Here is a 15872-nt window from a genome sequence, read left to right as displayed (position 1 = left end):
TAATACTTCATATAATAGGATTTAAATAATAACAAAATCTAGGGTATGTCCTCCCATCTGCGCAACACAAAACTCATTACAATCTCTGCGGAATTATTTGTAAAGAATGAATAGCACTTTAAATCATCCTTAGGTCTCCCAGAAATCTTCCGAAAAAATAAAGGGAAAGATAAAATACTACTATTTCAGAGGTAAATATAATTCCCTCCATCATTTCTTCTTCTCCTTTTCCATCACTTGAAAGAAAAACTTGCTAAAGTGAAGGTTTTAGTTTTAGGACAGGAAAAAATATAAAGGCAAACACAAATTTATTGAAAATCATCTGTAACTTCCATTTAAATTTAATACATCCCATCTCACCCTCCTAATATTAAACCAAAGATTTCGTTTTTAAAATAAGTAGTTTCCATGTTTTTTCCTGATAATTCAATGAAGAAACTGCAACAGAAGCTACTTGTAGCTGAGTAATTATCAATAAAAATCTTTCAGTTATAACTATCATGGACTTCAAAAAATTAAACCACGTAGTAGAATGAAAGTTAAACAATCAAATTCTACTCATACAGATAACTCATCCTCTTTACAAACATTGCACATATAGCAAAACTTTTGATAAAGGTTATACAAAATTACAGAAATTCAGTATTGAAAGATCATACAACAAATTACAGAATGAAAACCCGTTAGTAATTGTCTGTCCTATCCCCTAATTAATGTTTAAACTCCTTTCTTCTAAACCACAGCTGCAGCAGTCCAAACTCTGTTCCTGCAAAGCTGAAAAATGTACCTGTGCAATTATAGCATTTGGTATTTTAGTAGTATTATAATAATAAAGGTTTCTCCACTGCTGTGCATAGTTAGTTATATTGGTCACTTTATGAAAAAACTAGTTTTGTAACTATATGTGTTCAACTTGAAATCTGAACAGTAACTGTTGATTTCTATCTTTAGGTTTGGTTACCATTACAGGCTTTAGGAGGAGAAAAGAAAATAAGTCCCTGTGCTGGTTTAAGCCCTGCCAGGACCGGCGAGTACGTTGCTGTTGCCCGTCCCCCACCCGCAGCCGGTCAGGCTGGCAGTAAGGCACAAACCCGGGTTAAAGTAAGAAGAAAATTTAATACAACAGTGTGATAAACAATCTGAACAACAGTAGCAATGATAACAAAAATAACCAGAAATAACAGTAAGCAAGACAAATGGTATACAGAGAAATACCGCAAATGGTCAACGAAACAAACCTGCTGCGTGTGTGTGCCGCAACCCGAGAACTAAAAGAGAAAGTAAAAAGAGGTTCTGCCCCTGGACCAGATGTCAGCATGGTATGAATAACCCGGCTGGAGATCCCTTCCCTCTCTCTATCTGCTGGGGAAACTCATCCCTATCCTAGCTGAACCAGGACATAATCCACCCCTTTATTCTATACCATCTGCGCCATGTCCAGCTGCCATTTAGCAGTTAACAATAACAAAACAATAATTTAAACAGGCACAGAATAATTCACGGCATGTTCTCACCCAGAATCAAGTCCCCCTGTGGTACGCATCGGACCTCTCCATTGTCCTGCATCACCCACCGGGTGCACCCAAGTCCTTGGGCAAAAGCAATCCCGTGGACGAGTTTGGCTTTAACTTTGCCTGGCGCAGGACTAAACTAGAACATTTTTCCCAATATATTCCTCATACGCACCACAGGGACTTTATCCCCATCTACAGCACGTGGAGGTTTTGACTGAGCCGGGCCAGCTCAACTGGCAGATCCTCTTGTGTTGACTAGCCAGGTGGCCTTTGCTAGATGCATGTCCCAGTCTTTGAAGGTCCCACCTCCCAGTGCTTTCAATGTGGTTTTTAACAGTCCATTGTAGCGCTCGATCTTCCCAGAGGCTGGTGCGTGGTAGGGGATATGGTAGACCCACTCGATGCCGTGTTCTTCTGCCCAGGCATTTATGAGGTTGTTTCAGAAGTGGGTCCCGTTGTCTGACTCAATTCTCTCTGGGGTGCCGTGTCGCCACAGGACTTGGGTTTCAAGGCCCAGGATGGTGTTTTGGGCAGTGGCGTGGGTTGCTGGGTAAGCTTCCAGCCATCCAGTGGTTACTTCCACCATTGTGAGCACGTGGCGCTTCCTGTGGCGGGTCTGTGGCAGTGTGATGTAGTCGATCTGCCAGGCCTCTCCATATCTATATTTCAGCCATCGCTCTCCATTTCGCTGGGGGTTCCCCCGCTTGGCATGTTTGATTGCAGCACACGTCTCACATCCGTGGATGATCTCTGCAATAGTGTCAATAGTAAAGTTCACCCCTCAATCTCGAGCCCACCTGGATGTTGCATCTCTACCTTGGTGGCCCGAGGTCTCATGGGCCCACCGGGCTATGAACAGTTCACCTTTGCGCTGCCAGTCCAAGTCCACCTGAGCCACTCTAATCTTAGCAGCTTGGTCTGCCTGCTGGTTGTGTCGATGTTCATCAGTGGCCCGGCTCTTGGGTACACGGGCATCAACATGGCGCACCTTCACAACGAGGTTTTCCACGCGGGCTGCAATGTCCTGCCATACTTCAGCAGCCCAGACAGTTTTACCCTTACGTTGCCAGTTGTTCTGCTTCCATTGCTGCAACCATTTCCACAGGGTATTCGCCACTGCCCACGAGTTGGTGTAGAGGTAGAGCCTCGGCCACTTTTCCCTCTCAGCAATATCCAAAGCAAGCTGAAGGGCTTTCACCTCTGCGAACTGGCTTGATTCACCCTGTCCCTCAGCAGCTTCAGTGACCCGTCGTGTGGGACTCCATACAGCAGCCTTCCACAGTCGATGTTTTCCCACAATACAACAAGACCCATCAGTAAACAGGGCATATCGCTTCTCCTCATCCGGCAGCTCGTTATACGGTGGGGCCTCCTTAGCACGTGTCACCTCCTGTTCTGGTGACATCCCGGAATCTTTGCTCTCTTGACAGTTCATATTCATCTCTAGTATCCCTGGGCGGCTGGGGTTCCCTATTCGAGCCCGTTGTGTTATCAACGCAACCCATTTACTCCACGTGGCATCTGTTGCATGATGTGTGGAGGAGGCCTTTCCTTTGAACATCCACCCCAGCACCGGCAGTCGGGGTGCCAGGAGGAGCTGTGTTTCAGTGCCGACCACTTCTGAGGCAGCCCAAACTCCTTCGTATGCTGCCAGTATCTCCTCCTCAGTTGGTGTATAATTAGCTTCAGAGCCTTTGTATCCCCGGCTCCAAAAGCCTAGAGGTTGGCCTCAGGTCTCCCCAGGTGCTCTCTGCCAGAGGCTCCAGGTAGGGCCGTTCTCCCCGGCTGCGGTGTAGAGCATGTTCTTAACCTCCTGCCCTTCCCGGACTGGCCCGAGGGCTACTGCTTGGGCAATCTCCCTCTTAATATATTCAAAGGCTTGTTGTTGCTCAGGGCCCCATTCAAAATCATTCTTCTTACGGGTTATGTGGTAGGGAGGGCTCACAATCAGGCTGTAGTTCGGGATGTGCATCCTCCAGAACCCCACAGTGCCCAGGAAAGACTGAGTCTCCTTTTTAGAGGTTGGTGGGGCCATGGCTGTTATCTTGTTTATCACCTCCACTGGGATGTGGCGACGCCCATCTTGAGATTTTATTCCTAGGAATTGAATTTCCCTTGCAGGCCCCTTGACTTTCTTTTGCTGAATGGCAAAGACGGCCTTCAGGAGGATTTCAATTATCTTCTTCCCTTTCTCAAAGACTTCCTCGGCTGTGTCCCCCCATACAATGATGTCACCAATGTACTGCAGGTGTTCTGGAGCCCCACCTTTCTCCAGTGCAGTATGGACCAGTCCATGGCAAATGGTGGAGCTGTGGTTCCACCCCTGGGGCAATCGATTCCAGGTGTACTGGATGCCTCTCCAAGTGAACGCAAACTGTGGCCTGCACTCTGGCGCTATCGGAATGGAGAAGAACGCGTTAGCAATGTCAATCATGGCGTACCACTTGGCTGCCTTCGACTCCAGTTCATACTGGAGCTCCAGCATGTCCGGCACTGCAGCACTCATTGCTGGCGTAACTTCATTCAGGCCACGGTAGCCCACAGTTAGCCTCCATTCGCCATTAGGCTTTCTCACTGGCCATATAGTGCTGTTGAAGGGTGAGTGAGTTTTGCTGATCACCTTCTGGCTTTCTAGTTGACGGATCAGCTGATGGATGGGGACCAGGGAATCTCGGTTGGTGAGGTACTGCCGCCGGTGCACCGTCCTGGGAGCAATCGGCACTCGCTGCTCCTCAACCTTAAGCCGCCCCACCACTGAGGGATCCTCTGAGAGGCCGGGTAAGGTGGGCAACTGTTCAACCTCCTCCAGGGCAGCTACACCAAAAGCCCACCGGTACCCTTTTGGGTCTCTGAAGTACCCTCTCCTGAGACAGTCTATGCCCAGGATGCATGGGGCATCTGGGCCAGTCACAATGGGGTGCTTATGCCAGTCCTTCCCAGTCAGGCTCACTTCAGTTTCCAGTAGGGTCAGCTGTTGGGATCCCCCTGTCACTCCGGAGATGCAGATGGATTCAAGCCCACTGCAGCTCGATGACATCAGGGTGCACTGAGCGCCAGTGTCCACCAAAGCCTTATACTCTTGTGGGTCTGACGTGCCAGGCCATCGGATCCACACTGTCCAGTAAACCCGATTATCCCTTTCCTCCACCTGGCTGGAGGCAGGGCCCCTCTAATCCTGCTCAGCATCACTCACTTCTTGTAAGAATGATTCACTGGTCCCCTCAAGAGGGTCAGACATAACGTTGGCCATTCTATTCTGTCTGGGGGATTTCTGACTGGACACTGGAGCTGCGCTCTTCTTGGAGGACTCCCCTTTTGTGATGGTCTTCCCTTGCAGCTGCTCTACTCGTGCAGCTAGGGCGGCAGTGGGCTGTCCATCCCACCTCCTCATGTTTTCTCCGTGGTCGCGGAGGAAAAACCACAGGGTGCCTCGTGGTGTGTACCTTCTGCTGCCTTTCTCTTGGGTGGGAAAACATTTACTTCTAATGGCTGAGACATCAGCCTGTGCAGGTGGAATGTAGGACATGTCCTCTTCCATTTTCTGGAGCCTCTGAGACAGTTCCTCCACAGCTGAGACCCAGGAATGTTGAGATGAAGGGAGATTTCCCTCCTATTGCCGGAGCTTGCCAACCACTCCATCCACTGTCAGAGTGTGGGTGTCTGTCCACCAGGACACTATTGCCAATGCTTTCGAGTGTGCTTCTGGTGTTCTCTTCAGGAACTTTTGCCACATCAGGTGTGTGCAAGGGGCCTGATCTGGGTCCATGGGTGACTGCTCATCATTCAGATCACCATAGATCATCTCAAACACAGCCAGTTCCCTGAGGTTCTGGATGCCTTTCTCAATGCTGGTCCATTTGCCTAGCTGACATAGGATATCATCCTTGTAGGGGTGCCTCTCCCTTACACTGAGCAGGAGTCGCTTCCAAAGGCTGAGGGTTTGAGTCTGTTTCCCTATTTCCCTATCAATTCCAGCCTCCTCGGCCAAAGATCCCAGCTGCTTGGCCTCTCTCCCCTCCATCTCAAAAGCACTGGCTCCATTGTCCCAGCATCGGAGCAGTCAGGTGCAAATCTGCTTGCCTCCCAGGCAGCCGAAATCTCTCCGCATATGTCGCAGCTCAGTCGGGGATAGAGATCGGACGATCACCTCTGGCCCTTCCTCCTGTTCCTGTTCTGGGCCTGGCTCATCCTCATGTCTCACTCTGCGAACTGACTTTCTGGTGTATTTTGTTTTCAGTGTCGGGGGGAGTGACACAGGCACTGGCGGGCTCTCTGGCTCAGTCGCTGTGCTGGTGGAGGCGACTGAGACTGGTTCTGCCTGTCCCCCCGGTTCAGATATTGTTTCAGCTTCTGTGACCTTTTCTTCCCCTTGAGGGCAGTGGGCGGTATTAAAGAGGACACGGTAGGCATGGGCAAGTCCCCAACACATTGCAGCGATTTGTGTCTCCTGGGTTTTGCCAGCTTGGTAGCACACCCTTTCTAAGCACTCCATCAGCTTCTCAGCGCTCTGCATTTGTTTGGGTGTGAAATTCCAGAGCATTGGAGGTACCCACCGACTCAGGCCTTTGCCCATCTTTTCCCACACCCCTTGCCACTCACTATTATCTGACCTCGGGGCAGGTTTCCGGGCACTGCTATTGTTAGAGAAGTGCCGCATGGCCAAAACCGAAATCAGGCAGACATTCAGAAAGCATTGTGCCACAATCACACTGGCCTGCAGGCTCCAAGGATAACTGAAACTCCCCAAAGCCGAGAGGATCTCTTCCCCTGGCTCACCCATAGAGGGGGTGAGACCCCTAACAAAAGCCCAAATGGGAAACAGGTACAGGCCCACACCCCCACCCCCCACCCCCCCCCCCCCCAGCGATACAAAGGCAGCATAAGCGTTCAATAGCCCGTATAACAACATAAGACCCTTTATACATTTTCCACCGATAACAAACGCCACCACTGGGATCATACACAGGATATAAGGAGTAATCCAGCCCCACCACGCAAGTAAGTGGGCCAGCATTGCAAACATTTTCTTATCAAACAAATACAAATACAAACAGAAAAATTACACCCAACAGATTGCTCTTTCACACTCTGGTCAACGTCTGTCCCTTTTACTCTTATTTCAGCCCTTCAAGCCCCTCGTTGGTGAGCCAGTTAAAGCTGTGTTGGTTTAAGCCCTGCTGGGACCGGAGAGCATGTTGCCGTTGCCCCTCCCCCACCCTCAGCCAGTCAGGCTGTCAATGAGGCACAAACCCCGGGTTAAAATAAGAAGAAATTTAATACAACAGTGTGATAAACAATCTGAACAACAACAGTAGCAAGGACAACAACAATAAACAGCAATACCAGTAAGCAAGACAAACGATATACAGAGAAATACCGCAAATTGTCACGGAACAAACCCGCCGCGTGTGTGTGCCGCAACCCAAGAACCAAAGGAGAAAGTAAAAAGAGGTTCTGCCCCTGGACCTGACGTCAGCATGGTATGAATAACCCAGCTGGAGATCCCTTCCCCCTCTCTCTATCTGCTGGGGAAACTCATCCCTATCCTAGTTGAACCAGGACAGTCCCTGAAAGACCTTGCTCCTTCCCTTTTTGCAGCAAGAAATGTCAATATTGAATATGCACTAATTTTATTAGGACAGTACATTCTTTCATTTACCTTAATTTTCCTGTGTCTTAATTTAAATAAGTAACCAATGCTAATTAGTAAACAAGAGAAAAATTGACTCTTCTATATCTTATGGTATTGTAATGGTACAAAAAGCTCCTGAGAACCCTTTTCTAAACCAATTTGTTTTAGAATTGCTCTCTGTGTGGCTATTGCTTTTTATTTCATTAATATTAATTTTGTTCTCTCAGTGTTTATGGGAGAGTTTGCTATACTTCCTATGGTTTTTATTGTATGTACAAGAGAAATTATGAGGAGTAGAAAAAAACAATAAAATGCCAGTCAGAAGGAGGGAAATGTAAAATGAACATCTGGGTTTTTTTATAATCTAGGTGCAGCATGAGGGATTACATTTTAAGCTGCTATAAAATGACTAATGTCACTTCTTTCAGAAAGTGATATTTAGTTATAAAAATTGAAAAACACTTAGGAGGCTCCTTTGGAAAAATGAGGAGCTAATGGATTGTAATTTAGAATTAAAGACAAGCCTAAAACGCTGAGAGATCTGAACATCCCTCATCTGCTCTAAGTCTAGCTTTGCTTTTTTGTTACTTAGGTATATTGGAAATAGAGTGACTGCATCTCGATGTCTTTGTTGAAGTAAATTAAGAAGATACTCTGTTCTGTGCTCTTGGTGCTTTGCAAAGCCAGAAGAGTCTTTCTGTCTGGGACCCAAATGTTGTGTATTAAAATTATTGTCCTTGGATTGAAAGGAATATAAGATGAAACAAAGAGTTGTCTGTTTTCTACTGTTATGAAATACCTTCTCGACTTTGTTCCTTGAGATCACTGCACATTACAGTACTATTTCTCAGCCAAGGATGTTGAGAAAAATAGACAAAGTAATATTCATTATCTTTCAAGATATTTCAAGACCAATGTTAGTATTCTTGGTAATAATATGAAATGAGACATTAAAAATATTACTGGAATGCTATGCATGGTAAGGACCATTTATATTTGTATACAGTTAAAAATACATATATTTTTCTTTACACAAGAGTGATAAAGAAATGCAACAGGATGTCAAAAATGGCTGCCTGGATACAGCAAAGGGTACTGAAAAGAAAATATTAAAAAACTTTTTTCCAAAGTTCATGCAGAAGTCAGATTGTTAGGACATATACTCTGAGATTAGTTAATCATCTGCTGATGAACACTGTCTTGGGGCTCCAGAAATTTATCAACTCATAAGAAGTGGCTGAGAATATAGCCTGCACAGAAGTTTAGCATTGAAACACTTGGAAAACTAAGACAGTAGACACCTCTGTTAGACAATATAGACAACAATAGACATCTCTATTACTGGAGGAGTGCAGTGAAGTCTGCTATCCATGCTGACATTTGATCATATTTGTTTCTTTTTATCTTTATCGTCTTTATTGCTACTATTATTTTTGCTGTTGTTCATGTGGGATATTTTCCTGCACACTTACACATAGACTAACATGCTTAAATGCTCCTATGATGTACATAAATGATTAATAGGGTATAAAAAATTAACAATGATATCTGCTATACTTGAAAGCTGAGGCAGAGGTGATGATAACTGCTAAAATCAGCTGGTTTTGTTCACAGAATCCAGAATCAGCTAGGTTGGAAAAGAATTGAAGATCATCTAGTCCAACTGTTAATCTAGCACTGACAGTTCCCAACTACACCAGATCCCTCAGCGCTATGTCAGCCCGACTCTTAAACACCTCCAGGGATGGGGACTCCACCACCTCCCTGGGCAGCCCATTCCAACGCCTAACAACCCCTTCTGCAAAGAAATGCTTCCTAACATCCTGTCTAAACCTTCCCTGGAGCAACTTGAGGCCATTCCCTCTTGTCCTATCGCTTGTTACTTGGTTAAAGAGACTCATCCCCAGCTCTCTGCACCCTCCTTTCAGGCAGCTGTAGAGGGCGATGAGGTCTCCCCTCAGCCTCCTCTTCTCCAGACTAAACACCCCCAGTTCCCTCAGCCGCTCCCCGTACCACCTGTGCTCCAGACCCTTCACCAGCTTCGTTGCCCTTCTCTGGACACACTCAAGTCATTCAATGTCCTTTGTGTAGTGAGGGGCCCAAAACTGAACACAGCCATCGAGGTGAGGCCTCAGCAGTGCCGAGTACAGGGGTCAGATCCCTTCCCTGTCCCTGCTGGCCACGCTATTGCTGACACAAGCCAGGATGCCATTGGCCTTCTTGGCCACCTGGGCACACTGCTGGCTCCTGTTCAGCCGGCTGTCAATCAACACCCCCAGGTCCCTTTCTGACTGGCAGCTCTCCAGCCACTCCTCCTCAAGCCTGTAGCGCTGCTGGGGGTTGTTGTAGCCCAAGGGCAGCTCCCGGCATTTGCCCTTATGGAAACTCCTGCAGTTGGCCTCAGCCCATGGCTCCAGCCTGTCCAGGTCTCTCTGCAGAGCCTCCCTACCCTCGAGCAGATCAACACTCCCACCCAACTTGGGGTCATCTGCAAACTGACTGAGGGTGCACTCGATTCCCTCGTCTAGATCATCAATAAAGATGTTAAACAGAAGTGGCCCCAAAACCGAGCCCTGGGGGACACCACTCATGACCAGATGCCAACTGGATTTAACTCTGTTCACCACAACTCTTTTGATGTTATCATCATTTTGATGTCACCACCACTCTGTTGATGTTGATGTAAAATACAAGGGTCAGACTTTTGTAAGACTATTAAGAATCAATTTTAAAAGGTTTATGTGACAGCACTATCTACTTCCAAAACTATTATCACAACTGACAGTTCTAATTTTGAAGTTTTAAATCTCAAAACACTGAGACCTAGAGTGCTTGATAAAAATAAGCTTATATAGCATCTGATAATTTTATTTCACATTATTGCTTTAGCCATACATTAGTACTCTATCATAATGACAAACAGAATTCTATTAAAAGTTTGAAAAAGCTATATTGTTGATGTAGTTGACAGATTGCTTTAATATAACCTCCTTTTACCCCCACCTCAACAGCAAATTCAAGAAATAGGTCTTTATAAATAAGCAGTGTTTAGGTCAATCCAGAGATAAATCTGATCTGTAAGATCACCATCTGAAGAATAAGTGATTCTGACTTAAATATAAGAGCTTCAAAACATTTGAAAGGAAGAATTTTTAAGCCATAATCACATAGATTTTATCCATACAAGTGACTTTAGATGTCCCTTTTATTTCAAAGCTTATGTCAGTTCAACTGAGCATTTTAAAACTGTTAGGGTTTAGTCTGCATAGTGAGGAAGGAATAAAACTAGATATTAAATAGATGGCTGGTTACTCAGGTGGCTGTATCCAGCCCTTATATGTTGTGTTTCTACCATGCTAGAACAGGATGGAAGAAAGCAGGCAGGAATAGGGAGAAGCCTATTGGCTCTAGTACATTAGCAGATGGAAGCATTCCAGGTTTTACACAGGTCTTGAGTGCAACTTTGAGACCTAAGAGGATAAAATGGATTTTGAGATGGTCTTTAATAAGATTTTGTATTGGATAGTGCTGTCTTGTAATACAAAATGTGCTTCACTGACTGAAGAATAAATTCCTTTGGGCTAAGAAAGAGAAAACCAACTTAGGTAGGCTCTCATCAACAGTTATAAAAGATGAGGACAATGCAAACTATTCTATTCCTCCTTATCCATAGGTCAGACTTTATTAACAATTAATTATAGGAACATATGTATATTGTGTTTATTTTTATAAATCTGTGTAGGCTGTTGTAATACTCAAAACACATGTGCATCATCTATGAATGAATATTTCTAAACCACTTTAGCTTTTAAAATGTAAAAATTTCCCACTATCAATCTAGTTAATTCCCATGCTTTAGAGCCATTCAAAGCTAGTGCTGCATGGGAAACTTTCCTTTTGTATGAGTCTCATTCTTTCTAAATGTCCTCTGCTTCTCAAAACTATTAACATACTACCTCTGAGTTTGTGGATTTATCACCCAATTTATCTTTCCTTTTATAATCCAAACAAAATGAGTAAATGTAATTATCTGATAAAAAAAAAAAACAACCCCCCAAAACAACAACAAAAAAACCAAACAAAAAACAACTCAAACCAAATAAATCGCTGAGATAGAATTCATATATTATGAGACATTTAACCCAATTACATTAATTTTGTAAAATATCCTACCATTAGATAGAACTAGTTAAAATAAAAGATTAATTCCATTTTTCAGGAGGCAGCAAGTAGCAAAGAACCTTCCAAAACAAAAGCACACATTTAAGATAACAACTCTACACTAGAGCACACATTTAGTGTGAAACATCTTTCTCTTTCAGATAGAAATAGACATTTACCATTATGAGTAACAGCAGTGAAAATAGGACAACATTCATCCATGCCACAGAAATAATATATTTCACTGACTGTTAATGTGATCATTACTGTGGAAAAGGTATCAGTGAAAGTAAATGCTTTTTAATCATGCCACATCACAGAAGAAGATTCTCTGGACTTTGCCCTGCAACAGAATGTGTTGTCAGTTTGTAGCTAGGCAGTAGAAATAAAACATTATGAGGAAGTTACAAGAGCTCTTCAAATTAAAAGGAAGTCTTTCAAAGTTACATTTTTGTACTCCTTTTCTCACAGTGAGGAATAATATGAAAATAAAATATAAACAATTTCTTGGATACTGCAGCCCAACACATGAAGTCATCCACAGTCAACTATCTCTTTTAGTTGCCTTTATAAGAAATCAGCTTTAGTTTTCACTATGAATCCTAATGATACATGCTGGCATATATTACTCATTGTCTCTTGATCCATCCCATTAAGTTTCTCTAATGAAATGCAAGCTGTTGTTGTCCAGTGGTCACGTGAATTTGCCTATGAGCAATATTACCCTTCTGCATCCCTATGCCCTTGTATGACCGGTGGCTAATCATTCGTGCTGTTGCTAATGAAAAATATAGTGACTGCAAATATGTTTTCACTGTTACCATGACCTATACTGCAAATCTCCTCAGGTGAAACAAGACAAGCTAACCAGGAATCTTGAATGAAAGTGAGAGGACAACAGTGAAATTAGGACTTCCATGCTTTCACATTATTTTTGTCTGTGGAAGATATATATACATATTTAATCCAAACATATGTAAAGTCCGAATAAAGGGGTGGAAAAATCTTCTAAAAAATGAAGTTGGATAACATCAAGGTTTGGTGGTTTGTTTTTTTTGTTTTGGTGTTTGTTTTGTGTGTGTGTGTGTGTGTTTGTTTGTTTGTTTGTTTGTTATTTTAACAAATATTTTAAATTTGTAAAACTCATACTGTTTATTTAAATCAGTCCAACAGAAATGGTTATGTCCAGACAGCATATTTAGTTAGAATTAAACAGAAGGCCACTAATTAGGTCACACACATTTTTATGTATGAACTGAATATTAAAGTCCTTCTTCTGAATAATTAAAAAAATTTAATCTGGACTTTTCATAGCTAAGCCTATCTCACAAAAAAAGTGCAGTAGGGATAAGCCCAAAGCTGAAAAGTATATTTTTAAAACTAATATATAGGCTGCTCAAAGCTTCAGATGAACACTCTGAAATAAATGTATTTATTTGAAACAAAAAAATATAAAACCAGAAAATCCAGGTTATTCTGGGAAGTAGATAGCAGCAGAATCTTTTTTAGGACTTCTGCTGAAACTAAAAGAAATGTTACTAGTCAGTTGATCTGTACTCATAAAACCAGGTAAAATAATTCTCCAACACTTTACAGCAAGTCAGCAGGCAGAATGACTTCTGCAGATACCTGTGGGTTCCAAATCTGTACTTTTCCACAGTTCAAGATTTAAGTATGATGACTGAAAATGGTATCACAGGACAGGCCAGGTCTTCCCTGATCATTAGTGAGCATTCTGCAGACTATCATTTGAGAGACAATGACACCTTGAAAAACAACTCTTGGACATTCAGTTCTACTAAATGCAGACAGGCATTGCATAACGAAAAATGTAACTTTCCAGTAAATTTCAAATTGTAAACTACAGCACTTTTCACAAATAAGTGAATTTCTCCACCAATGTTTGATTTTTAAGAAAGAATTTCTGAAAGAAAAAATATCACCTTTGGAAGGAAAATAGTTTCAGTATCCATACATACTGCTGGATGTAGCATTACTTTATATAGAGGAAAAAAATTTAAAAGGTCTAGAGAACAAAATATGTAATACATGACTATATATTACTTATTCAAAATGGCCTTAGATGAGTGGGTCCCCTGGGATGGGAAATGTAATTTATTTTCAACTAAAATACTCATCATATATTTTGTCATATGAATATTTATTGAAAGATTGTTTTTGAATGTTATGAATAAAGTTCTGTGATACAAATAGAAGGTGTATCTATTGTTGTGTGAACTAAGAAGAGAAAGATAACAGGTTTCTAGCACTTTCATATGTCTAAGGATCACTCAAAGGAATTTAACAAAACTATGTAAAAGTAATTATTCTCATTTTACAAATTGGGATGTTGCAGAATAGAAATGTATTTCTATGCAGAATAGTACTGGTGAGGCCGCACCTCGATTCCTGTGTTCAGTTTTGGGCCCCTCACTACAAAAAGGACATTGAATGACTCGAGCGTGTCCAGAGAAGGGCAACGAAGCTGGTGCAGGGTCTGGAGCACAGGTGGTACGGGGAGCGGCTGAGGGAACTGGGGGTGTTTAGTCTGGAGAAGAGGAGGCTGAGGGGAGACCTCATCGCCCTCTACAGCTGCCTGAAAGGAGGGTGCAGAGAGCTGGGGATGAGTCTCTTTAACCAAGTAACAAGCGATAGGACAAGAGGGAATGGCCTCAAGTCGCACCAGGGAAGGTTTAGACTAGATATTAGGAAGCATTTCTTTCCAGAAGGGGTTGTTGTGTGTTGGAATGGGCTGCCCAGGGAGGTGGTGGAGTCCCCATCCCTAGAGGTGTTTGTCGCGTTGACATAGCGCTGAGGGATACGGTGTAGCTGGGAACTGTTAGTGTTAGGTCAATGGTTGGACTGGGTGATCTTCAAGGTCTTTTCCAACCTAGATGATTCTGTGATTCTGTGAAAGATGGAATAAATAGCTAACAAGACCTATAATAAAGCAAATAAACCCTCCACCAGAAAACCTCCAGCAAGCGATTCCCTTTTCTGTGCACACATTCTGGAGAGTTTTGATCTCTCCTAATTTCCATGAAATATTTATAGCTCTCTAGTGCTTTGAAAAGATTTTAGACATTTAAGCTTCCTCTATCATGTCCTATTCACCATGTGAGTTCTATCTCAGCTGTCAAAATTGAGTAATATACGAAAATGATGTAAAACAGAACTTCTCAAATGATCCCATACTTAGAAAAGCATAATTCAACTGTGTTCATAAATTTACTTGGTGAGAAATATCTTGCTTTGATAATTAATTTACAAAAAAACTTTGCTGATTATTTTGGTTGTTTGGTTGGCTGGGGTTTGGATTTTATTTTTTTTTATTATTATTTTGTGGGGTTTTTTTTGCTTTGTTTTGGTTTTGTTTTTTGTTTTTTTTCATTGTTCAGGGCATGGTTTTAGTGCTGTCCCTCATCTGATTCCTGCTACATCTGTAAATGTTTCTTGCTTGTATTAAATAATGTTTTAAATCCAATTCTTCTAGATTCTCAAGTGGCACAGACTAAAATTCAGTTGGTATTCACTTGTGACCTAGTATTTAGGCTAGATTTTCGTAGATTGTTTAGGGTCAACCATTCAGTTCAGCTTGACATTGTGAATATTTGTTGAAATAAAGCTTTTAGAAATTTGTTTAGGGTTTTGCAACAGACTTTTTAAAAGGAGCTGGTAGATGTTTAAATTCAAACTGGTGTTTTAATATCATGCTGATTATATATATTAGTTTAAAACTTAGCTTTTTTTCAGAGTAAATAGATTTTAATTCAGAACTTTTTTCCAAAACAATCCATACGTCAAAAAGGAAGTTCATAAATATTTATTACTAATATTGTAGGAACTTGGCTATGCAGTGCAGCTAATATAAAAAATCTGCTGCTCCATGAACAATCTGTGCTACTTAAATGTTCTGAAGCTTGGCTGCTTTCCCTCAAGCTCAGCTAACCTCAGAGCCAAATCCAAGGGAAGATAGTTTAAAAAACTTTATTGAAGATACACCTTCAGAGATAATTATCTTGCAAATTCCTTGGAGATCTTGTTCCGTTTTAATGGATAGTAGATTTGGTCATATAGCTGTTCTCAGATTCAATATTTGCATACATGTGACAGATCTGCACATTTGCTTCTAGTATGCAGTGTACTAAACAGTGAACTATATAAGGTATTACGGTACTACATAAAGTCATGCTCCTCTGGCTAAGGGAGGGTTATAACCGAGGGAAGGTGATACATCATCCCTAAGCAATTTGAGCATCTGTTACTCCCAGGAACCTCAACCGTAGACCAGCTAGAAAAATATCCTTTGGTTTCTATATTTGCTTAATGGGAAAAATAAACTGTGATTACATGGAAACTTCACTCTAAAAGTTTCAATACGTAACTATTTTATAAGGAAGCATTTTGAATTTTAATAAACTATTTATGGGCAATAAATTATTACATTTAACTATTTTCTGCTACTTCATTATAATAATAAAAGTTCTATGCTAAAAATAAAACACCACTAGCAATTTTGTGGGAAACATGTGAGTATTAAAAGTAGCAATTAGAGTAGCTAAGGA

This window comes from Athene noctua, chromosome Z, assembly GCF_965140245.1.
Source record: "Athene noctua chromosome Z, bAthNoc1.hap1.1, whole genome shotgun sequence".
Lineage (NCBI taxonomy): Eukaryota > Metazoa > Chordata > Aves > Strigiformes > Strigidae > Athene > Athene noctua.
The sequence above is the reverse complement of the archived record's forward strand: the minus strand, read 5'-3'. Positions refer to the sequence as shown.